The sequence below is a fragment of the Sebastes umbrosus genome, chromosome 8 (genome assembly GCF_015220745.1).
Source record: "Sebastes umbrosus isolate fSebUmb1 chromosome 8, fSebUmb1.pri, whole genome shotgun sequence".
Classification (NCBI taxonomy): Eukaryota; Metazoa; Chordata; class Actinopteri; order Perciformes; family Sebastidae; genus Sebastes; species Sebastes umbrosus.
In genome coordinates, this window is record NC_051276.1 from 18,750,571 (window position 1) to 18,777,048 (window position 26,478).

Consider the following 26,478-nt stretch of genomic DNA (forward strand, 5'->3'; position numbering starts at 1 on the left):
ATACAGCGTGGGTAACAGAGAATGGGAGCTGGTGGTATGTGTATCCCAGAGTCACCCTCTCCTCTCACTCTACCAGTGGCCTCTGATTGCCCCAGGTGGAGGCCCAAACCTGGCCCTCTCTCTTGTAAACCCCCAACCTCCATCTTCTTTCATCCCTATTGCCTCCCCTGTGTTTTTTTTTCCAGGTCCAGAAAAGCTGCTCCACCTCCAGCTATCCCCCAGACTCCGTACTATACGATACCGGCTATTGTTGTAAAGAATCTGTAGGTTGGAACTGCCGGCTTCACCCCTAAGGCTCTGTTTCTCTTTACCGTCTGAAATGGAGTGGTAGGAGACTGCTGAGATCTGAGAAACACTATATTCTGCTCTTTATTGGCCCAGTGATAAGGTGTTGGGATTCTGCTCACACCTGTGAGCCCATTGTTCAGGCCCGCTATGGCATTTCACCTGCAACAGACAAGGTTAGACACAGCTCCTATTTAATGGTTTGATTGACATTATTTTAATGGCACACCGTGGGGAGCTATATGTCTGTGAACGGAAATGAAAGTTAATCTTATTTTTTTCCCCCGCTCTCATGTCTCTGCCCCGTCTCTCTCCCCCTCATTAGGACAATGACATTGTCATTTTCTCAGGGTTTTTGAGGGATGTGTTTGTATGCAGATAGGACCGTCCCTCTTTAGTTCTCCATGTCCTGCCTTATATAAACATTTTGATAAGTATTAGCACTCACTGGCTGTGTTATTGCGGTAGCTGCGGTAGTATCAAGCCAGTATCATATACCATAGGTCTGTTTGTTTTTGTGTGTATGATTTTTTTTTTTTCTCTGTATGAATAACATAGCTCAGCCTCTAAGTAGGTTAACACCTCCTAGCTGAAAATGTACCACCCATTGTCTGTATTTCTACAAAACTAGGCAAAAAAGCGACCGCGGGAGCATGAAAATAAACTCTGTTCCTAAATGTGACACGTGTGCAGCTTGAGCTTGGCACGGCATCCGTGTTCAGCCTGGCTGAGCACAACTTGTTTGAATGTCATATTTATCCCTGTGTTTTGTCAGAAAATTAACTTCCTGTGAGTTTGCGGCAGAGCCGAGCATATGGCCACAGCTCTCTAGAGATGACAGCCTAGCGGAGCGGGAGCTCGCCGGTGCCGCTGCCCTGCTCTGGCGGCAGATGCTCCGGGCTTCTCCGCGATTAAGTGGAGATCATCACTGTTTTCTTTGAGCACCGCTGTGCCTTGTACTCTGAAGTGTTCCGTTAATCACTGCCTGCCTCCCTGCCTTTTCCACACAAGCTGCCAAAGCACTCATTAAGTTTGAATCTCCCTCTCACCACTCGCCTGCTCACCAGCTCGATACATTCTGTGACTGGATCTTAGCAGGCACCCTTTCTGCGGGAACACAATGGTTTGTTGCACCTGTTTGCTAGAGAGATCATAAAAGCCACAACGTTTTTTTTTTTTGCACACTTGTTTTCTGGCCCTCTTCTGCTGTTCAACATTTTTAAGGCATTGTGTACAAACTGTAAAATAAGTGTCGCTCTTTGTGGCGCTGAATGTTTTTTCTCCAGCCTGCGTATGCTGGTGTAGTCTGTATTTGAGTTTCTCCCCAAGCACTAAGATGCTGCCTTGTTTCCAGTACAGACCTCTGAGGGGAGAGAAGCCTTTTCTACACCTTCTGCATACTATTAGGAAACTGCTTGTCGCTTTTACAGATGTTAAACATCACTACGTTACCTCTCTGTGAGTCTATATATTTATGGAATCAGAATGCAGGTATAATGTAAAACACAACTCTGCTCAAAGCGAAACAAAAAAGATAGAAATTGAGTCTTTGTTAGCCCCCCCCCAACCCCAGTATCACATATCCAGTTGTGTTGTGTACATCTCCTACACAAGCAACCATCCATTGTCATTGTTAAACATTGTGACACGCTTTAACCCTGATTGATCTTGATCTCCGACACAAATAATAATGTGATTACAGGCTTTTCTCAGCTTCTCTCTTCACAGCAGTGGAAAATAACATTAGATATTTCCTTTCATGTTAATCGCCTTGGTTGGAAGTATACCTCGGTGCACCAATAGGCCTCAGTAATGCCTCCTTTCTTCTAAAAAAAAAAACCCATCCAAAATAACCTATTTGCAGCACACCCACACACACATTGCTTAGCTTCTGTAACACCGTTATTCTGCGCCCATCAAAGCCTAGCTCGCTTGTCCTGGTGCAGCGATCATTCCCCCACAATAGCGGGATGGCATTACCGCGCTTTTGAAAGCATTTGCATGGCAAAGCAATTGCATGCACCTTGTAAATAAAGGAAATGATCCTGTTCATCGCAGGTTGGATTTCCTGGATAAAGCTGTGGGAAATGGATCCCTGCGCCATCTCGCATCGATATATACAGACGCCGTTTTTCCCTCATCCTCAAGTTTACTTTGCAATAACTGTCTGCTTCTTAATCTTGTCTGTCAGGCTGTTAGGCAGACACACAAAAACGTATGTGGTTCTCTCTGCTGCGTTGGTTACTTGGCAGACACGCTGATTAGTGCCAGTTTGCCTCTTTTCAATATGTAGATACCCAGATAGAAAGCCGGCCCCATTCATTGAGCCCAAGTACCAAAATAGCAATTGCTGTTCCCAATCAACTATGAAGAAATTGGTTTGCATTGTTGGAAGAGGTTGATTAGTGACTTTTTGAAGAGGCTCTTGAAATGACTTTCAAATCAGGCCGAGTTGACAGACAGCTGGTTCTATATTGATTTTTACAGTGTAGGGTCAGCAATAACGAATAATATTATTTTTTGTGCCACGCATTTGTACCTTCTGAGCCTGCGTATTGCTATTCAACACAATAAACATTCATCTCATCTATTCAGAATCAAATATATTCACTACTGTACAAATTGCCGCTGCGTTCTTTGCAAGGTACGGCTAATTTTTTTAAATTTCCTTGTCAGGAGCAGCCAAGGGAGAAGGTGTCAGTTTGATGCCACAAGTACACTAACGGCTGTGCGGGAGCATAAGTGTTTGCCGCGCTTCGGTGACGGTGCGTTTGATTTCGACACTGACCACCGGTGGTGCCAACCCTGTAGTCCTCATCTGAGCTGCCTCTTGAGACGCGAACATAGACGACGTCCCTCCCCCACATCTCACTTCAGACTGATGCTGCTGAGAGAGAGAGAGAGAGAGAGAGAAGTAAGCGAGAGGCTGCGAGACAATAAAGTCGCTGTATAGTATACACTTCTATCACTTGTCTATTGTTACACAGTTACAAGCTATGCAGTACGTGGGAACTCAGTGTGGGTGTACTGCGACCTAAACTACTATACCCGTCTCCCCTAGGGGCACCTCAAAGGACGCTTGTTCTGTTCCTCCTCTCAGGCCCTGGGCTCTGCTGAAAAATGAGAGGCAAGGCAAGTGAGAAACAGGGAAGAGAGGGAACAGAGGGAGGTAGTCTCAGCTGTGTAGGAAGGCTAACCTGCACCTCTGGAGATCATGCGTCGTTTCAAAAGTACCAAGACAGACCCATCTTTCTGACTACTCACTCCCTCCTCTGACTTGTTTAGGGGCCACAGTGTTGAAGTAGTTCAGTCTGATGACTTCTGATGCACTCTGGAACTCACTACAGGCATTTTTCATTGCTTGCTATTCTTCTTTTACCATTAAATGTTATGCAAAGTTGAAATATGCATTATTTTCTCAGTGTGAATGAGAGAATATGGTGTTTGTGACCTTGTTTCAGTTTGAATCATATGCCCCACTGTTTCCTAATACGCCCCTAGTGTATGTAATGCTGAAAGCACATTTATTACACATCAATAATTCTGTACATTTCCTTCTGGAAAACTAATTCTCATAATAGGATTTTGTCAATGTGATTTGAATAATGATCTCAAAACATCCCATTTTAGGCTACTTAACTAAATAGAATATTACTGATTGCAACACTTATCCATGGTTGGGGTTTTGGTAACCTTCTTTTCTGTTTCTTGCCAACAGCCAATTTTCTCTCAATTAAAGCATGATATTAGCACTCAGTAGGGCATAAACAGAAACAACCGTACACTACTGCATATCATGCCTTGATTATGAGCTTAAGAGTGGGTGTACAGATGGATCCAGTTTCTATACTCCTATTAGAGTGCTTGTGCTTTTTTATGCGTGTGTGTGTGTGTGTCTGTGACAGAAAGGGAGAGGGAATCGCTGCCTGCTTTAGCTGCAGGAAAAGCTGGAAGTTATCAGCTCCATCCTGTTAAAACCTCTGGAAAGGGAGGGCAGGGAGGAAAAGAAAGGCAAAAGTCACAGGTATAGTGGGAAGAAAAAGTGTATCATTACATTGAGAGCCAGTCAGTGGTGATGCCAGTTGGCCAAAGTTAGCAGGAAGCTGTCCTAGTAAATGGCAGCAGCTGCTCGCAGTTCGAGAGAGCATGTCCCAGTCAGAGGAGAAAAGCGATGGCATCTACATTAATACTACCTTAATGGCCCATCTGGCACTCCGTAGGGTCCCTGGCTGCGCCATCGACTCATAGGCGTTTGACAGGCAGTCTCCAGCGCACCAGACGCGCATGGCATGCCAAATGGCGGGGAGACGCCTCCGTGGCGCACAGATCTGTCAAACTCTCTCTGACGCCGTAGTCACACAGGCGCGGGAAGTTAAGGCAAGTTTTCACACGTGATTGGTTCTTGACATGGATGGGGAGAGGGAGGGGGCATGGAGGAGAATGACTGGCTTGTCTATCTCTCTCTCTCTCCTCCGCACGCTCCTCAAATGCAAACACACATATGTGCACACACACATTATCACACACACACACCTCTACACAAACACACACTCTCCATACTAGCTGCTTAAGTTGCCATGACCAGATTAAACCTCAATGAGAAAGCCAGGTTAAGATTAGCCAGTGGTGGATTCACTCTGCTCTGATGGCAAACGGAGATAACAAATATTATTTTTGCTGCGAGTCACAGCCTCTCTCTGTAAACAAATACTGGAACAAATTGCTTCATTGGAAGAAATTGTGGAAGGTCTTATCAAAACGCCACAGGGGTTTCTGGCTATAATTGGCATAATTGGTTGACAGAGCAGGCTGCGGTCCATGATGTGGCACAGCGATGCACTTTATGGGAACTGAGTGATCATGGCTTTAGGTCTATAGATTGCCCTTTCAGATGTTTAAAGATACTGGGCAAGAAGTGCATTACTTGATATGCAAACAACGCACATAGTAGGGTCCACTGATATGTTGTATTAGCTTGGGAAATAACTTATTAATGTGTGTCAAAAAAATCACAATTAGGTCATACTATATATTTCCTTATGTCATGTCGAGCTACAGTAGATACTTAATTTCAATCAATTATAAAGTATAAAGATGTTCCGATACCATTTTTACCTTTCAGATACCTGAACTTCGGCTGATACTGAGTACCGATACCAGCGTGATAAATATAATATCTTCGGTGCTTTTGGGCTATCTCTGTAGAATTTATCTCGTCGTTCAAATGCGGTTTCCAAAGTTTGATGCTGCGGTTCGTCCTTTTTTCCCCTTTGCCTTAGTGAAGTCGTAGTGCACTTTCGTGTGATGCGTCTTCAAATGTTTTATAAGATTGCTGGTTTTGAGATTGGCAACACTAGTGCCACCCCTTGAAACGGAAGCCTTACATACTCTACATATCGCCATTTTACTTGTTGGATTTTCCACTGTGAAATATTGCCAATGGCTGATTTTCCTCGCTCTGACTACTGTTACACTCTAGCACCGCACTGTTGTTGCTATCGTCACGTGACAAACTACCTGCAATCATTTCTTCTTCGCTGCTCTAAAACAGCAGTTGCCTGTGGCAGCCATGATACATCCAGCATAGAGAAGGCTACTGTTTTAGAGCGGCGAAGAAGATTTGATTTCCGGTTTTAACATGTTGATTTGTTTCTGGGTTAATAAATCCTAGTATCGGATCGGTGCATAGACTGGCTTACTCGCTGATACCCGATCCCGAATTTTGGGCAGGATCGGACACATTTCCGACGCTGGTATCGGTATCGGAACAACTCTAATAAAGTAATTTAGAAACTGTTTCCATGTGTCACCACCTTGTGACTGAGGTTAACACCATCAACTAATAACATCCTGTGTACAGGGTGAAGGAGGTTTCTCTAAGAGCACGCCTCGTTCTGCAGTACCCACCAGCACAGATCACAGTCCCAGCAGTCTGTATCACACTGCTGCTGGGAAACTATGGCTTCTTTCTGATGAGTAAACTACACACAAAAGTACAGCAGGAGTACTTTAAAACATTTGCTACCGTTCTTTCTCTCACACTTTTTCTTAAGGACATTTTGAGAGATAGCAGCGGTTCAAAAATGGAACGGAAGGTTCTTTAGAAAATGCATTTCAAATGGCTTATCCAGTAGGTAGCCCCAGAGGACACCTCAGGGATAAACCTTGGCAAGAAAGGAAGATAGAGGGAAAAAAAGTGAAATTGGAAAGAAGACACAGCCGTGACTAAAACAGTAGAAATATATAGAGAAAAGGTATCCTCTTAACCTGCCGACGCCTCTTCAGAGGAATCACAGCGCTCCATATCAGTATTCACTTTCTGAACACTCTGCTGTGTTCTGTGTTTATAGAAAAAGTGTAGATCCGCTGATGTCTTTTGCCCCAGACAGCCTCATATTCAGACAGCCTGTGCAGGTGATTTCTAAATGACTCACACCGCTGTTAGACACTGCCCCAGTTTAGTTTTGTTGTTTCGTGTTTGCTGTTATTGGTGTGGTTGATGTTATTCTTGCATTTAAAGTAAATCAGTGCATGATAAAAAGAAAGGGGTGTGCTGTTTTATTTTAAACTAAACACAGAACTAGTGAAATCGAGGTCAGCTGGACAACAGCTGCCAAGTTTTGTGTGCAAGAAGGCGAAGGGAGGAGAGGGAGAGATAGAGAGATGAGGGCTGAAAGGAAAGAGGAGAGAAAAAAAAAAGAGGAATCAGCAAAATGGGTTCGGGGGGGATTGGGAAGAGAGAAGAGCAGGAGGAACTCTTCAACTTTCACTCTCATTCCCAGATGTGTTGTAGGCAAGACGTAGCCTTTGAAGAGCTTGTGGCAAAATAGGCAAAATATGAATACACGCACACCCTCTCCACTCTCCCTCTTTCTCATATACTTCCCCTTTTCCTCTCTCTTTCTTTCGCTCCCTCGTTCAAACTCTCTCCACATCTCCCTCTCTTTATCTTTCTCCCTGGGCATCTCCGTTCCTTAGTGGCAAGCCCAGCTGGGGGGTTTCTGTGGTACTGCGAGTGAACCTTCACTGTCTCCTTCGGCAGGCAGCTGTCCCTGCACAACACACAAACGCACACATACTGCTCTTTGATTGACTAAAAATGTTTTTCACATACTCATACTTTTCATGCACATTTACATATGTGACCAGGTCACAATGGATAATTTACAGCTTTACAAAACGAACCTCTCGTTGTTAGTTGAAGTCATAAATAAAGTTTGGATTTTATTTTCAGGATTACTTAAAAAAGGACAGGACTCTTCACCCTACCATGTCCACCACTCTTTCACGTGCAGTCTACTCTAAAGCCACTAGAGGGAGCTTATATTATGCTGTGGTCCCTCATGCCAGGAATCTGTTTTATAGTACTGTTGTTCCAGCAAGCAGGCACAATTTCCCCCCTATTCTGTCCCTAAATGCCATCGACTGTCCTGCAGTTTCATGTTTTTAACAATGCAGAGATCACAGCCTCTAACCTAGACAAGAGACAAAGACATGAATTGGTATTCGGAGTGTGCGTTCCTTCAAACTAATACAATAATTGCTTCTCATGTGTTTGCGTTTTAACACAGATATCCAGTAGTGCGAGTCAACGTGTGCGTGTGCAGAGGTGATAATTCTCCAGTTGCTCAGAAGCATGAGCGGGGTGTATAATGACAATAACAGAGAGCATGCCTAGGCGTGCTTTCAATCTGCTCCCCAAATGTAATGAGTCTGTGCAGAAGTCTGGTCATCCCAACTTGATCAAAAACGGGAGGAAATCTGCAAATGATTTATTATATCCTGTGGAGATTCATCAGTTACACATGTCAAAATGATGCTGAGCTGAAAATTAAAAGACATCTTTCGTCACCATTATTTTCCTAATATAGACGGAAAGTGGGAGCTGGAAAGTCAGGAAAAAAACAACGTTTTATCTGGTTCAGTTTATACAGTATATTCCATTTTATTTGATCTCGTGCCATCTGTATACATTTTGTCTCTTCCTCAAAAATAATAATATAAGTAAAGTGAATAAGAAATATTACCAAAGATTTATTTAGAAATTGTTTTTCAGAAACTCATTCTAATAAGTACCACATATTACACATTATTTGATTCAATAATATAAGCGAGATTCATACACTTTTTTCTAATTTCACCTTATAGGATACACATGCACATTTATCCCTACCTTATGTGCACCTTTGCCCTCTTGCATTTCATCAAACTGCAGAAGACTAATGCATATTGCCAGTTAATCATATTTTTCTGTCTCCGTCCCTCCCTAATAGGAGCGGGGTGACATGACAGCATCTGAACTAGACTCCCAGAGTTGTCCTGCCGTAGCGTTACACGATCTCCCCTCTCACGTTACTCAAACACGCTTGGCCGATGGGATTTGCTGTACTGTGCGCTTCTCCTCTCCTCTACTCCTCCTGGCCTTTTCCTGTGACAGGGCTGCCGATGATACAGATCCGCTGTGACATTTTACATTGTGCTCCCTAATTGCAGCAGCTGATAGTGGGATAGCTCGCCATACAGCTGCATATTTCCTCTTTTTTTCCACCCTTTGGCTTTTTTCTTTTCCTTTTTTTTTTTTTGAAGGTAGCTAGCGCGGGATGTTTTACTGGTTTAGACTAATTGCATTATACACATGTTGTGTGATGGTATGCCATTAGGCGTCTCTCGCTGCTATGCAACTCTAGCAGAACTTTTATATAAAATCCAGTAATTTAAAGGTAGGGTCTGTAGTGCTGTTCAAATATTTTTTTTTGTTATATTTGTTAAAATTCTCATTACATCCTGAGAGTAATCAATAAATCAAATACCCTGACAAAAAAAAAAAAAAAAAAATTCGATATCAGTTGCTGTCGCAGGACTGTAATAAGCCCGTCCAATCATTTCATTCTGCCCGAATAGTTTTTAACGTCTCAACTTCCACAAAATGACTTGTTTCACTATAAGCATTTGACAGATTCGGTGCGATAACATTTGTAAAGTCTAGAAGAGCCACACGATTATATTATTTTATCCCCCTTTCAAGTTAGCATAGGGCTAAACTGGAAGGTAGTCGGCTCGGCTGCCGCAAGTCTGTGGTGCGCATGCTCTGTCCATAGAGCATGCACGTTAACGTTCTGCAGAAATAGTGAGCAGCAGTGTGAGTCGTATATATTGAACTTGTATATATGTAATCAACCCTCACCTGCGATGGGCGTGGTTTCAGAACCTTCAGCGGACACGCCCCCAGCGTTTCAGAGCAGAGAATACTGCTTGTTTTTTCACGATTTTGAAACCTAATTTTATATACTTAGTGATTTTTTTTATTCAAATTTGGCTGGTTGAATAATTTTTTTTTCTGTGGACTCGGAACACATTTATTTTTGCTTTACCTGGACTTTAACTGAAACCTTAAACAGCATATTTTTTGTTGTTAATTTAAAATCCTCATTTCCAACATTTAAGTGAACAAGCATGTTTATGGGCCAAGGTGTATTTGTCCATTCCTTCCTTTTGCTCTGGTATTGTGTCCTCAAGTGTCTCCCACAGCCTGCGACTCCTAAACTGAAAGCCAGAATAAACCTGTGTGACAGATGCAGCTCTAATTATACAGTTGTTTTAAGGCTGTCAGGTTGCAGCGAAAAGGGAGCCAGCCATTTGGGAAAGTGAAGGAGGAGGAGGGTATGGAGTAGGAAGAGGGGGGTAGAGGGGGGACGATTTGATGGACGGACATTGTAACACCAGCATCTGGTGATAGCTGCAGCTGCCGTATCGTTTTCCCACTGCCAGCTTGCCAGCTAAATAAATATTGCCACGATCTGTCTTGTACTAGCAAGTGTAAATTACTTTAACACGTCAATAACTAGTTTACAATGATGTTTTTTCCTGCCATTTCAGGATATATATTGATTTCACATTGCTGTTAAATGGCATGAGCATTGTTTCCCTCAGCCCTGCACTTTGTTTTTCACATAGACTCCCAAGGAGCCTGGCGGGAACAGGAGATGTAGTTATTCTACCTTTGCACTTTCTCACTAAATAGAAAATTGAATTAATCATATTGAATATTGTGCCCCTTATGATCGTAGATATCACATCTTTTTGTTAGTGTTAGATTTGAATGTGTGTTTTTTGTCTTTTTACATTGGTAGTATGTACTTTGTCTATATGCTTTTTGAGCCATGCCACTTTAACTGTAGTGTTACATTATAGTCTCACCACCGTGATGCAATTAGTGTAAAATGAAAAACCCTCCTCTGAAAAAAGTGCATCTAGTTTGTTTCTTGCTTTGTTAAGTAAAGCGGATTATAATTAGCATAGAAGACAGACAGAAATCTTAAGTGTCAATGTTACCAGTATAATGTTCGATTTTTTATGCTGTATTTTCCTCAATAATAGAGAGAAATAATTAGTCAAGGAAAGTGATTTAGTCAGAAACAATGCCCACAATATCCATTTTCTGTGTGTGGTGCGTCAAAATAGACAGAAAAACCATAGAATGTACAGTATGTTAAATGGCTCTGAATGAGGCTTCATGGTTGCTTTTTGTTTGGATATGCACATGTGCATTATGAAGTGGGAGCATGCACGTGTGTGCACCCATGAAGCATCTCTGCAGGCGCGCTTACACTTCTATATTGCGCGTCGTCTATTTTCATTCATATGGGCTCCTCCTCGCACGGACAGATGTTGGGAAACCCACAAAATCAGAGCCGAAGCCGCACTATAATCACCGCGATTTTAATCAAGGTCTCGCATTGTGACCCACTTATTTTCTCACAGTGCTGATTGCACTGCAGCGCAGTGACGACTAGCATTACAAAACTGCAGCCTGTGATTAACCTTCACATCATATACATGTCCCCTAACCAGCATACAGCGAATCCTAATCCCAAAATTACACCCACTTGGACTGGAAAACCTCTCCCTTTGTCAAATTTAAACATTTTCCTCCCTCATCCTCCCATCTCGATATGATGCAATGACACTGCCTTCTTCGTGCATATGAGCAAATTGAGGTATGTCTGAGTGTGTAATACTCAACTGACTATTTCAAACAGACAGAATAATCTTTTTGTGCAAGCACGCTCTATGACCTACCTATTTTTTTTCTCTACAAGTTAAACACATCCACCAAAATAGGATACAAATAAAACACACAATTCTAATTCTTCTAACCTTCTTAGCCGTTTTCACCAGCATTATAATTTTCACATCAGTGATAATAAAGCAGATTGATTATTCATTCTCATGCTTCAACACCATTTAATTGCGTGGCCAGGACACTCCAACTTGGGGTCAGCAGGGTTCTCTCTCATTTACACAAAGACGCATCAACACACACACACACACACACGCTTTCAGAAATCTCTCTCCCTCACAGATGCTCTCACTGTGCCTTCTCAAAGGGCCCCCCAAAAACATGCCCGGACTGGAATTTGCCAAAATATCCTTCTTCCTCCTATCAAACACACACTGTGCCCCATCTCAGTCCCATCTCACTTATTCCTTCAACATCTCAATTAATACCCCTTAGGAGGCCCGGCGCCCTGCAAGGCCACGGAGACTCACTGTGGCGCTGGATTCTCCCTGTAAAAACGTTCACCACGGATGCTGTAGTGATTTCATTTTAAACCACGTCACTAAACTATCACTTAACTCCATCTCAGTTCCCAATCAACACCAACAGATTAAACACATTGATTCATGAGCAGTTGTCAGATATCATGTGCATGTATGTGCCTGTGTTTGTGTCTTTGCATTTGAAAGTTAGTCCAGTTCTTCTTTTCTAATGAGGATCTCAAGGTTCCATACACACCATACATTGGTGTTTATGACGAATGTATTTATTAGTGTGTTCTTTGGTAACTTGGAAGTTTAAGGATGTTGAACTTAGGGCTGTCGCGGTGAAGGAATTTCCCCCGCGGTGATAATGATTGGCTTTATTTGTAAATTATTTAATTTATCCTGATTTTAGTGCTATATAAATAAGCTTTATTGTTAGGCTATTAAGTATATTTAGCTTTTTAAATAACAGAGATGACAATTAAATTACAGTTGAATTGAAATACTTGTTTATTGTTAAATGCAGAACACAGAAGGGCAATGAGGCGCAGGATTTTTTTCAGCTGAGGCGCTTTGGTTGCCTCCGGTTGCTATGATACGGAATATCCGCAGAAGTAAAAATGTCGGCGTACTCGCTTCGGATGAAGGGAAGGCCGAAGCATGTAGGGAGAGAGGATGGACCCACCGGTCTATGTGTATTAATCTCTCCTCCATTGTTATTGTTGTTCACTTGTAGCCCACATGTAGGACGTGATGGTTGGTCTTTGTGGTATTTGTCATGGATCCATAAAGAGAACTGGATACAGCGATGTAGGTGGGCTCCCGTTCATTCCTATGAGAGTTGCTCAGTGGCGCATGAAGCCAAAATGGCTCGACTGCGGAGTGATAAAATACCAGGATCAACCGGCGATCTACCACATCCACTGGGCCCATAGAGCAGGCGCAGTAGCGTTTCCTTTAACTCCGCCTCCCGACCCTCGGTCTCGGTCTCCTTCACGTGAACGGAGGAAGGGAAATAACTCTGGATTAGCGCATTTGACAACTTTCAGGACCTAATGATTTAAATAAGGGCTATGTAAGTCTTTGGAAAAAAATTTTTTTGGGCCCAATGACATCACGTGACGGATACGGAAGCTGTAGTACCGCTGTTTGGCCACCACAAAAAAAATTGCTTCAAAGCCCGACGCACTTCCTGGGGGCTTGTTATTTGTCCTGAAAAAAAGCACCAAATGTGCAGCGCTTAACGCAGAATAGTATCGCAATATTGTGGTTATTGCGACTGCCCTAGTTGAACTGCTTGAGGGAGAGGTCTTTTATATTCAATCCGTATGACAGCCATACAACCTATACCATACCTGTAGAGCTGCAACAGTCTCTGTCCCCTGTCTCTCTGCTCTCTCGCCCTGCCTGGTCCTCCTGTTCAGTAGCTAATGGATCGCTGTGGTTTCCAGGGTCTGCTCCAGAAATGTTCTCCTGTGGAGATCTCGTAAGAAGTGCCCTCAGCTGGTCCCTCCGTCTGCCATTAGGCCTCTCCACACTTTTTATCCCTAGACCTCTGAGACCTCAAACTGCCAAATGAGTTGAATTATGGCCAGTTATGTGGAGTGGACCCGGCGTCACGGGGGAGAGGCCTGAGTCAGTGGAACTAACCACACTCCTGACCATTAAAAGGCAGCCTGACACTGCCTCTTCATCTTCCCCCTCTGCTCTCAAAAGCCGGCACTGCAAACCCATGTCCCCCAGAGGAGAGACGCAGTACAGCAAACCAACCAATGAGCCAGGCAGCTAGCCAGCTAGTCTGTCAGGCAGGCAGGAAAGCAACCAAAGCTCCAATCTCTCTCCATAGTCGAGTTCTCACATCATTAACATTGTTAAGCTTTTCCTGGACTCCCTTTTTGTTTGTAGGTGTACCTATTTTTGCCCTACATTTTTGCCCTATATTTTCACCTGTTTCTCATCTGTCTCTTCCCTCTGTGTTCTTCAATCACCTTCCCTGCCATTTTTTTTCCTTTTTTTCTCTCTGCCCTTCAGCTAAGTGGGTGGGGTTGCAGGGTTATAACCACACAAGGTTAATTGCAGCAGCTAAAACAAGCCATGGCAGCCAGGGCCCCAGCTACTGTATAAAGGAGGTCGTCTAAGTCAGGCAAACCCTCGCAAATCCACTCACAACATTTACAGTCACACGGATGCTGATCACGCCAGCCTAGGACACCACAGTTTGCATCCTTTACAGACAGACACGGGAAACACACATGCACACACACTGCACTGAATTTGATCTGTCACAATAACAGGGGCATCATGACATGATGGATACAGCCCTTTTTTTCCCTCTTCTCTCCCCCGTTCTGCCTCTCTCCGGTAATCTTGATGCAGTGTGTAATGTTTGCTGTAGCCGGCGGCTGGAATTGAATGAGTGATACAACCAGAGGTGCTGGGATTACCGTGGGCAGAATTGATGCTATCTGTCCAATGATGTGTTATTTTGTGGAAGTGAGGCAACAAACCGGAGAGAGAAATGGTCGCAGCACTCTGTATGATTTTACAGTTTAAGTGGTGAAAGACAAATAGAATAACAGTGATGTGCTAGCAGGGGTTGTAAATGGTTGAATAATTTTCCTCGATTTCAACATTCATTTATCTTTTCTGCAGTCTTTTGCGGGGCTTCGCATGGCAGCTTGAATGCTATTTATCCCTCTAGTCTACTCACAATTGCAGCATCAGCTAGCTCGGCGCCCATCTTCAGAGGTGAGACAGGTGGCGTCCAGTCTCTAGTCCTCTAATAGGGTCGGCTCAGAGAAGGGGTCAGAGGTAAACTAATGACACCTGCAATAGATGCTTCTTCCTGGAAGCCTAAGCTAAGGCTGAGCAGAGGCTGGGCTTGTGGGAATAAAAGTGTGCTGCTTTAAGACTCAGCAGGCTGTGCCTGGGTCAGGTGCTAACCATTGAAAAGACTAAATTCAGCTCTTTCTGCCAGTTTGGGGCACAAGCTGAGGGTCCTGGGCTATTGTTGTGGGGTCAGATTAAAGCCGTCCAGATTGCCAGAGCAGCTGACAACCATTCATCACAAACTCAGCAACAGGTCAGCACTGTATAGCTATAAAGGTCTGCTTAGGTAGGTTAAAGGCTTCATCCAAAAGTTTTCACTTTTCACAGTTGTTCATGCAGTTTAATGGTGATAATGGTTTGGATTTCTACATTGAAGGAGGTAATCCTGATATAGTGAATGCACGTTGTTGTTAGCTCTCTTTTTTACTGCTATTGGAAACTTTGGTAGGCACCAATTTGGCCCGGTGCATCAATCACAGTAGCGTCTTCTTGTCCTGTGACTTTTTAACATATCAACAAACTTCTTTTTTCTGGGTTCCAGATGTGTCTCGTCAGGTATAACTCAGCAGGTATAACTCATTCATTTGGTCACTGTTTTAAGTTTTGCCTAAACCACAGTTTTGGCCTCTTTACATGCACTTGATCCATTTTATTTTGCAAATATTTCAGCCTGGGGTCCGAAATTAACACCAAATGCGGATAGATTTTCGGTTTGGCGAGTAAATTTCAGAAGGCTCACTTAAGGTGAGCTGACCTTTAAGGTGGACCAGCTATTCTAATTTTAGTGACAAGCCGCTCCTTCTGTGCTTTTGCTCATCTTTTTTTTTTTTTTTTAACACAAATTCGGTCACATACCGTATAGTAGCTTCTATGGGAAATGTCAGGAAGGTATGAAAAATTAGATACCACCCAAGCCTAATATTCAGGCTTGTATTGATTAACTGTCAATATATTTAAATTATTTTGCTTTCAGATTTTACACTGGTCTTATTATACCTTATTATCTCAATGAAATGTACTGAAACAAATGTATATGTGACCCAAAAAAGCAATTTATTATTTTGGCCTGTAAAAAATATGCTTGGCCGGTGGATTTTTTCATCTACCAGTCCCCTTGTGAGTCAAAAAGTTAATTTTGGACACTGTTACAGCTATTGTATTCAGTATTTGCAACTACTCTCTCTTCTGTCACTCACTTAAATTTACAGTATGTGTAATAATTGTATGTTTTTTGGCTGGCAGAGAGAGACTGTGCTGTTGGCTTTGAGGGAAAAATGAAATAAGAAGGGCTATTTTTCTCCCCTCTGTAAACAGCTGGCAGCATCCCATGCTTGCACAATTAATGGGCATCTAATTGGCAATAATCATTTTTACTTAAGCAAATTTAAAATAGGCAGTTGCCCCTGGAACAAACAGCTGCTGGTGGAACCTTCTGGCAACATAGCGTAGATGTTTGAGGATATGGCTGATCAATGCTTACAGGAGGTGGTCCATACATGAACACTTGTTGGCATACACTTGCACAAGCTTTTCTACCTAAATCCATCAACAGTCCTGGAGGATTTACTGTATGTTACCTTCAGGTGCATTTGATGCATACATTAACCTGCGCTGCACTTATTTATTACCACATATGTTGTGCTTTAATTAAACTGTGTTGTAACATAGTTCCCATTGTTGGTTTTTCTAATTGTTTTAATACAACTGTTTATAATCCAAATTGCCTTCTGTGCCATTCAGTCAAACAAAACACAAACTGTAATATGGTGCTGTTCTTGCTCTGATTGTTCACATTGGTGACACTGATGTCTCTGATCAGATGTTTGGGTTTTTAACAAATAAGGACTATGTTATTCAGAGTATTGAGTCGGGCTGCAACTAACAATTATTTTCATTGTTGATTAATCTGTCGATTATTTTTTTCGATTAATCAAAAAATGGTGAAAAAATGCTGATCAGTGTTTCCCAAAGCCCAAGATGACATCCTCAAATGTCTTGTTTTGTCCACAACTCAGTTTACTGTCATAGAGGAGTAAAGAAACTAGAAAATATTCACATTTAAGAAGCTGGAATCAGAGAGTTTTGACTTTTTTTTATTTAAAAATGACTCAAACCGATTAATCGATTATCAAAATAGTTGCCGATTAATTTAATAATTGACAGGTAATCGATTTAATCGTTGCAGCTCTAATATTGAGGACTGATATATGTATTGTATTACAGTATATTATGAGTGTAGATTCGCTGCTTACGTCTTCATCTTCCTCATATTTAAAATAGCGTATTAAGTGTAACACCATGCTAAGGTACTTCTACTTTCTTGCAGCTAATTTCTGTCAGGTCATTAATATTACTTGAGACATATACTGAACAAGATAATTTTTTTGTATCCAGAAGTTTTGAAAATGTGCAAGATCACTGTAATACCAAGGAAGTAATCCTTGAGCGTTGTGAGCACAGTAAATTATGTATATGGTGTCAGACAAACTTACAAAAGTGAAGTATATATGCTTTAGTTAGAGAAACACTATGTAATATTTAGTTAAAGAGAGGCAGTATTATATTTTTACAATGATGATTTCTCTGTGGTGTCAAGGACTTTTCAGCCATATTGGTTTTAACATACTTGTTGAATCCTCTTTTGGCAGCTTTTAAGGTCAGCCCTTCTGCAATGTGAATCTATAGAGTTGTGATTTCATTTAACTGAAAGCAATCCCGCCAAGGTCATGATTCAATAATAAAATACTATGAAGAAGTACAGTACTGGCAGGAAGGACAGAGCCTCGCGGCTGGCAGACAAGCAGGCAGTGAGCAATGAATTAAACACAAAATTGTGCTTTGCCATATAACTCATCTGGCCGCGAGTTACTCAGACTGAAAGCCAAATAGGACATGAAGAAAAAAAAAGTGAAACTGAAGTTCATTTGATAGAGGTACAGTGAAAGTCTCTGCGACATTGGCTTTGGGACTTCTAATATAATGCCCAAATTAATTTACATGATGAAGTCTCTTCCGCTTTAAGCCTTCCCCTTGAAGAAAGGTGGAATGGGTGAGGGTAAAGAGGGAGACAATGAGTGTGTAGGATGCTGAAAAGTCATGTCAAACAACCTGATTGTGAGAAGGGAATGGATTAAAGGCATTGTTTGAGCTGGAAGAGGAGGTACCTTCCATACCGCTGGCTGCCATGCTTATCTCGCCCCCCAACAGTGGTCTAATCTGTTGGTCGAGCACGCCTGCAAGTAATTTCAATCCGTCAGACAGACAATGGAGCTGCCACCTTGTTGCTCATCACGGATTACTGTACTGCGCATCCTGTCCCGCCCCTACACAGACCCCTGACAAAGGACTTAATTGAATATCCGTCCATGGCTAATTTGTGTGTGTTCCATGTGGGAATATATGTAAACACAAGCCATACAAAAATACATACACACTTGTTTTTCACGTGCATGCTCTTTACAGTAAGCACATAAACAACCACACAAAGTCGTGTCCCCTATAGGAATTTATTTAGAGGCTTTTTGTTCATTTATTCTGGTGTTGAAAGTCAGGTATTATTGCTTCCAATCTTTGTGGCTAAACTGTAAACAAATTGAATGGACCGGATTCAATTAACTCTGTCTAACCTAACATATAATTACATGAAAGCACAGAGTGAGGAGTGGGAGATAATGGAGTTTTTTTTTACCCTTGAACCTTAACCCTACTTTTCCCATTTGTTTATCAAATTAATTTAAGCCAGTAGATTTGTTATGCTTGGGCTTAAATACATATAATCACCCCATTTTAGCTTTATATTACACTTGTGCTTAAACTAATTAATCCTCAATGTTTATCATGCATAAACAGCGATGGCTTTGCATTATACACTTACAGAAGTTTTAATTATCAATCAAAAATGATGATTATTTAGCGCCATCGCAATTTCACCTCAAGACACATCTTGTCCTTGTTTTTAGACAAACATCGGGGGGATGACATTGAATGACATTGGTCTTAATGATGACACGTTGGAGGGTTATTTCACCGGGAATTGGTTGCATTTTAAAAAGACAAATTTGAAAAATAAAAATAAATAAATTCCACATAATTTCATTTGGAAATTCTAATTTCTGAGACTCTAGAGTTTGACCAGTGGAAAAAACAGTGTTTTTTTTAAACTGAGGAGAATATCCGTCCATCCAGGTTTTCTGGAAGTGACAGCTGTGCTTCATCTCATACGATGATGTGTTAAACAAAACACTGCCCACATGTTTGCCTTAAACTAAGTAGCCCTTAACTGCTTGGACAGACAGCAGGCTGTTGCACTTTATGTATTTGTTTATTTTCAAGATAAGGGGCCTCTTTTATGGATAAGCAGCTGACGCTCCCGCTCTGTCAAGCTGGGACAGGCTGAGGGAAGATAAAATAGAGTCTGTTAATCTGGTGCTGGTGAGCAGAGAGAGCGATGTTATTGACCTACGCTGGCAGCAATGTGTTTCAATTATACACCGCCATCCATTTGTCAGGCAAGCGGAGCGATGGGGGGGACACGGAGTTCAGGCCTGGGTTAGAGTCATTCTCCATCACTTATGATGTGTCTTTGGAAAGCACTTTAATTGAATTACCCAATTTATTCTTCAAGCAACAATGCCCTGGCCCAGACCCATGACGTGAGACAATTAGATACAAGTTTAAAATCAGGCAGTTTGCATACTTCATCTTTCCATGGTGTACACAGGGACGGAGACAGCTAACTTATGGTGACTTTCTTTCCCCTCTTCATCCGGAATGAATTCTATTAACGCGACTCTATCATGACAATTTTCTCTTACACCTTCTTGGTGCGGCTGCTTGACGTACAGCTTCATGAAACCTATAATATGGTAAGTGGCGCTGCCTGTGTGTCGCTACCACCCGTGTGCACCATGTGTGTGCATTCCGTCGGACTGCAACTGGTAATTTGTCAGCACAAAACTCCCAATGCTTTTGCTAAGTGGGCAATTGAGACTGTAATGTATTGTACTGTATAATCAGCTAGAAGATAACTTCAGCTGATGCACACGCAGTATACCCTTGACCAGTGCTGAAACTTTTCTAATTCATACAATCCATCATAGCCAACATTTGAAATGCACTCTGCGTAGAAATGGTGGCTTCTCAGTTGCACATCCAAATGTCTACATCTGTCTTTTTACTGTAGCTAGAAGAATGCAGCATGTGCGAGGCACATTGTCAAAACTATGAGTTTTCCTCCTTTGTTCACCAATCTTCCAAGCAGATTTCCTTGAATATTTTCCTCAATATTTGCAAATTGCAAGTGGTTGAGCGTGATTAATTCTAATCAAGTTCAATTTATTCTGGTAGAGCAGCTGGAAGAGGCCTAAGTGTTGCCTGCGTTTTGTCTGTGAGCTGTCTGACAAGATGGCCAGGCTGTCGATCACCTCGGCCCCAGTTCCAGGTGTAGGGAAGGTGCTTGTGTCAGACGCACACTGGCCTACTTGCACTCTGGCCCTCGCACCTGGCCGTTCACCAAACCCTGATTGTCACTTCATCCATTTCCACCAAGACAACAAGTCTCGCTGTCTGCTCCCACTATCTGTGTCTAATCAACGGCGTTGCTCTCCCAGTATCTCCGCAGCTCATCTTGTTAAGGGCGAAAGAATAGTGGATGAAAATGTACTCTCTATAAGCATGTAATGTACACCAATTATGTTAATTTGCAGTGTTGCAGATGGCTCAGTGTTGATTGCAGTTTTAGGATCAGGAGAGGCACGCTGAAATTTGAATGTGGGAGTCACGTGACACTCATTACTGCGTAACCTCAACCAAAAATCCCTTTGTCACTCGTCATCCATCTGTGCTGACTGTCTTTGACAGATAAGACTATGCAGAACTCCATGCAGCTAAAGAGTTGCACAACAAGAAACACTCTCCCTAGTTTTTAATTGGCAGTTCCCCAGTTAAGCTGAATTTGGGTGTGTTCTCAAGACAATGAGTGATATGAGCAATAAGTCATCTGAAATGGCAGTGATTGGGAGATAAAAAAAGAGGATACTGTCCTAATACAGGATTATACTGTCATTTACAAAGTAATCACACAATAAATACTCAATAATGGGCAGTAAATAGAATCATTGAGACGTGCGTTGTATTTTTTCCGCGTGTCATTTTCCTTTGACAGTCTACCTCATCGGGAGATGGATAGTTCTCCACTCCCAGCGTGCTGGCTCCAGGGGCAGGAGAAGCCACTCCAAATGCCAGTCCTCTATGGGAACTGTGACATTCGAAGTGTGCCAAGGTGTGCCGTGTGTTAGGGAAGCATGTGCAGTCGGCTGTAAATTCATCATCATCATCAGCGGCCATGATGCTCTTTGTTGCGGCTATTGAGGCGAGTCAGTTTAGCCCCCGTCTTCTGTTAGACCACGCTGAAGTGAACCCATGCTGATGTCCAAATGAATGGAGGCCTTTCATGAAGCCAGGGCCATTGAACTCTGGAGACAGAATATTGCCTTAAGTCCTGCAACCTTTGTGGCAGGGGGTTCCTGCCAGGCATGATTCCTGTTTAGTGAATAAGTGGGGTAATTATGGTGCGGTTGGGGCTGTGCGGCAAATGTCACCAGCAGATAAACAGTGGGAGCAACCCTTCCGTAAAGGCCTGATTTATCCGCCCTGGACCTCCTGTAGCCTGCAGATGAATTAGGAGCGCTTGGGTGTAAAAAAACACAAACTAGCTTTTCTTGATTTCACTGGAGTTCAAGGATGCATATAATTGGAGAAACGGTAGTTAGCAGATAAGGCCCCTTGTTAAACCTTATTGTGTCACACACCACATCTCTCATGCTGGTCTAAAAGGCAGGTGCTGGTTTGATCTATAGAAGCAATAGCAAGGATAGTGTATGAATAAAATGCAATAGCACTGTTAGGGTGCACCGATCCCACTTTTTCAGTCTTGATACTGATAGAGATACCTGGGCTTTGGGTATCGGCCGATACCGAGTACCGATCCGTTACCAGTCTTTAATTAATAAGCTGTGTGCCTCACTGTGTGGAAGTGACTGGGATCATTCTTATATGTGAGGTAAGACAACATCGGGCCTGCTTAAACATTGCGTTCTTAATTTTGTAAAACAAAATGTAACAAATAAATACATAGATAACATAACACAAATCGTATTTATTATTAAAATAATACTTTTTTCACAAGCAAAACAAATCTTCAAAATTAACAGGAATTAATATAATAATAATTCAAGTGTTAACCTTTTTAATGCAGCAACAAATTGGTCAAAACTTCAACAGGAATTATTCCAGTATATAATGTATATAAATATAGATTGGAATTCAATAGATCGGCCCCATTGTCACCGATATCCGATCCAGCTATTTGGGTCCGTATCGGCCTGATATCTGATTCGGTATCAGTGCATCCCAAAACATTGTTGAGATTTAAATCTTTGTTGCTGAATACAAGTTGTTTCAATAGCTGTGACACATACGGAATGTAACTTTTATATTTCTGAACTACTAATGGAAACTAGGGGTTGTAAAATAATCCCTCACACTTATGATTTTATGTGTTGCTATTAGGGAATGTGGAGCTTAAACTTCTCCATTCCAAGTCACCTCCTCCTGTATCTCTGATTGGTGGATGAAACCACATCCATTGCACTCCATTAAAGAGTGCCCACTCACGCATGACTGCAGGGCAGCCTTTATACCATCATGAGCCTGGGGAAATGGGAGAGCCAGCCAGCGTCGTTCCATTACCTGCTGAAATGGATGCCCCTGTATCTCCTCCTTGATTAGCTTTGTCTCGAATAACAATGATAGCTTTAAGTGTGTCTAATTGAGGCCGGGCTCGCCCTCCCTCTCTGTGTGAAAGTGCTTACTCATTTTGTCTGTCCTTTTAATAATTACATTATCATTTTACGCCCCTGCCGGTTCCTTGGGAAGTGGGCTGGCGCTTTTGTTGAAGTGAAAGCTCATTATTGGAGCTGAATTATGTGCAGTTTATTGATCCCCATGGTGGATTATGGTGCTCTAAGTTAGTCTAGACAGAATAGTTAGCCAGATGACAGAGAGGAAACATAGAGGCCCCAGGGGAAAGATCCCTGGGCTCAGTTAGCAATTAATGCCTGCCAGGTAATGGAATTTAAGTTTACACTAAATCCACCAATGCCTTGACATTTGAAGTGCCTTATAAAAAAACATTAGCCTAATGAGACGGTCGAGAGCAGGAGAGGCATTCTTTTACACACTGTTTCTCTCTCTCTTGCACTTTTCTTCTTCATCTTCTCATCTCATCCCATCCAAGCACACAAATGCCCTTCCATCACTCCCCTATTCTGATATTCTAGTTACAAAATTCACACTGGAAAAGAGTGTATGGTGGTGCTTTATGGACATGTGTTTTCCTCTCTTGATTGGCCTGGAGCGAGTTTGATTGATAGGCTTTAGTTGGGTCCATTTTCCAGACAGGCTTTGCTAATCTCCATCTTAGGCTGGGTGAGGGTGTTTGTGTGATAAAGTGCACAATGAGCGGGGGAAAGGCCAAAGTGCTGAGTAAGAAGCCAAGCAGGACATTCATCTCTATAAAGCCGAGGATGGATAAGGATAAGGCTATCCATCATTATCTTGATGAACACGCTGCATTACCAACGGCATTGCCTCCCTGCCATCCAGGGCCAGCGGCGGTTTGTCCTCCCGTGGACTTGGGAGGACCTCAGTCACATGAGGAGTGAAGGGGTGGAGTCAAGTCCATATTTTTTGTCCAAAATTGTTGCACGTTTTGAAATAAATACGACCTCACGTTGTGTCAATCACGTTTACGCACCGAGTACGAAACTGTCGTCCGTCATTAAAGTTTTCGAAACAGGTTCAATTTTCTGCGTTTTTTTGGCATCTGTCAAAAGCTAAAAAAGAGGGTTGTTTGACCACTCAGAGCCACCGTCCGTGCAAACGTCATCATCCAAAATAGCATGATAAACATTTACTTCGTCTCCCAGCACAAAGCACTTTGCGATGAAGAAATAAAAGTATACAGAGATATGTAATTTAAAGATATATTGTGGCAGGTGATTGCAGAACAGCTTGGAATCAGGGATGGTCACTAAATAAAGGATGTACGAAAGATTGAACAGGAGTGATTGTGCTATAGGCAGCTAAACTATGGCTTTTTGCGTTTGGGACTAGCACTACCCATTGCACCCACAAAATTAATTCAGTTCTGTAGGACTAAGTGTGCAAGGTTTCTGTGCGTAACATTTTTTTTCGGATGACGGATTAAAAAAACGCATATGAAAAATGTGGACTTGGTGTGTAAGACCTTTAAACAGCTGGGTGATGGCTAGGTATTATTTGAAATGTTTTGATACTGATACATTACCCGAGTTTTGTTCTTCACATTAATTTTTTCAAAATCTAATTGAAACATAAGATTGAATAAATATCTCTTAAGAAATACAAACCATTCATTCTTTATTTTCATTATAATAATATTAAATGTTATCTAAAAACAAACCTCCATATAAGAACTGCCTCAAGAAAATAGTCTAAGATTGGCAAACATTATGATTAAAATATCCATCTATCTGATTGAGGATTAAGTAAATAAGATCTCACACCTGACCAGACATTCAGAGTCAGCTTGACAGATTTCAATACTTGGTGCTGGAGGCACATTTTGGTTGGGATCAGAAAAGTTTCAATAATCAGCGCTGGCCTGGGTGTCTGAAAAAACAGAGATGGTCAGTTACTTTTATACAAAGTGGATTTACCTCTCAATAAAATCCATGTCCTTCCCATATAACTGAAAAAAATATGTTCACTTGCACACACACTTTATTGGGGCAGACAGCCAGTTGCTAAACTCCACTTTAAAGGGTGGCCTTAATGAAAAATACTGGATAGTCAGGCAGCGTGCTGCACCGGTTAAAGCAGCCTTGTACGTCCTGGGAGCGAGACAGGGAGCCAACAACTTTACCCCGTAATGAGGCCAATATCTAGCTCAAAGCCTTTCTGTGCCTTTTGTGTGGTTTACCGTGTCCTTGGCTCATAAGCCTTGATAATGTTAGTAAATACATACAGAGGCATGGATAAACTGGGCTGTAATCCACACTACCTCTAGATGGAAGAGGAAAGGAGCGATACGGGGGAGAGGAGAAGAGAGAGAGGCGGCTGATTAGACTGGTTTTACTGCTCCTCTGCCGACCTAGAAAAACACAGCAGCCCTGACCTTGCATAGCAGAGCCCTTATATATCTAATGATCTCTGAGTACCTTAATGATACAATGTGTTCTCTCTCCCACTCTTTCGCTCCATTTTGCTTATCCTTCTTTCATGCCTTTCTCTCCCTATTCTCTCTCTTTTAGCACAAGCCTGTGCACACGCACACTAGTCCTCACGCACACAAAGTACACAGCCTTGAAAACCCCAGTCAGCAGTTTGGGCTAGGAGTCTAGCAAATGAGCTGTCCTATTGAAATAGAAAGGAGAGTGCTCTATGCTGCAGAAAATGCTGCTACGGCAAGCCTTACAGAAGAGGGACGTAGGGAAAATTACTTGTTCGGACAAAGAAACATGAGAATGTCCTTTCACTACAAATGTACCAATTTACATTTAGACCGAGCAGATTACATCCATTTGTTCCATATTTTATTTCCTTTTTACCCTTTTTTTTTTTACCACAACTATATCTCATCTCATTATCATTCATAAAACACCACTAAGTGGTGTAAGTGCTGTAAGAGAGAGGGAAAAAATGTCCAATTCAAAAAATGTATTTTTTCTCAGCGATTCAGCGTTCTTTCTTTCCGCTCCTCCTAGGTACTCCATTGGTTTGAACACTCTTGCAGTGTGGTTGGACTCCTGCAGTTTAATGGCGGCTGTTATACAGATCAGCTTCATTGCATCAAAGATGACTAACCAACCGCAGTATCTTCTTACATTCTTAAAGCGGTCTGCTGAATACTGTGTAATAGTCTCCCATCCCACCAACAGAAGGGTGTTTTGAAGACATGATGGCTGATTGATTAGATTCACTGATCAAGTAGTCTGATACGTCACAATCTGCAGCTTTATAAAGAAAATAGGGCTGTCAAAGTTAACGCGATAATGACGTGTTAAAGAAATTAGTGGCGTTAAAACGAATTTGCGTTAACACATTACCACAACTTGCGATTTTTAGGTTGTAGTGGATTCAGCTAGAGTGAAGATAGTGCTATCATATGAAACTAAAAACCTAAGGAATCCATTGGTACCAACCATATCATACTAGCTTGTCGGGAAGGAGGTTAAATAACGCTCCATGGCCGTTTTGAAAGGGGTCCCTTGACCTCTGACCTCAAGATATGTGAATGAAAATGGGTTCTATGGGTACCCACGAGTCTCACCTTTACAGACATGCCCACTTTATGATAATCACATGCAGTTTGGGGCAAGTCATAGTCAAGTCAGCACACTGACACACTGACAGCTGTTGAGTTTGCCATGTTAGGATTTGAGCATATTGTTTTATGCTAAATGCAGTACCTGTGAGGGTTTCTGGACAATATTTGTCATTGTTTTTTGTGTAGTTAATTGATTTCTAATAATAAATACTGTATATATGTACATAAGTTTTCATAAAGCAAGCATATTGCCCACTCCCATGTTGATAAGAGTATTAAATACTTGATAAATCTCACTTTAAGGTACATTTTTAACAGATTAAAAATGTGCAATTAATTTGAGATTAATTAACTATGGACAATCATGCGATTAATCGTGATTAAATATTTTAATCGATTGACAGCCCTAAAAAAAACATATTTCTTAAGTCTTCATTAAGCTGTTGAGTTCC

At 42.0% G+C, this 26,478-nt stretch overlaps 1 protein-coding gene and 1 long non-coding RNA gene across 9 annotated transcripts in view; one reads left to right on the forward strand and one right to left on the reverse strand.

The window, feature by feature from the left end:
• Positions 1–26,478, forward strand: part of LOC119493153 (ultraviolet-B receptor UVR8-like) — a 321,000-nt gene that overhangs the window by 55,025 nt on the left and 239,497 nt on the right. The gene's annotated exons all lie outside the window — the stretch shown is intronic.
• LOC119493155 lies at positions 5,885–8,762 on the reverse strand. Its single transcript, XR_005207920.1, has 3 exons — positions 8,752–8,762; positions 7,086–7,090; positions 5,885–6,058 (listed from the first exon to the last, which is right to left on the reverse strand). It is a non-coding gene; the product is annotated as an uncharacterized LOC119493155 (long non-coding RNA).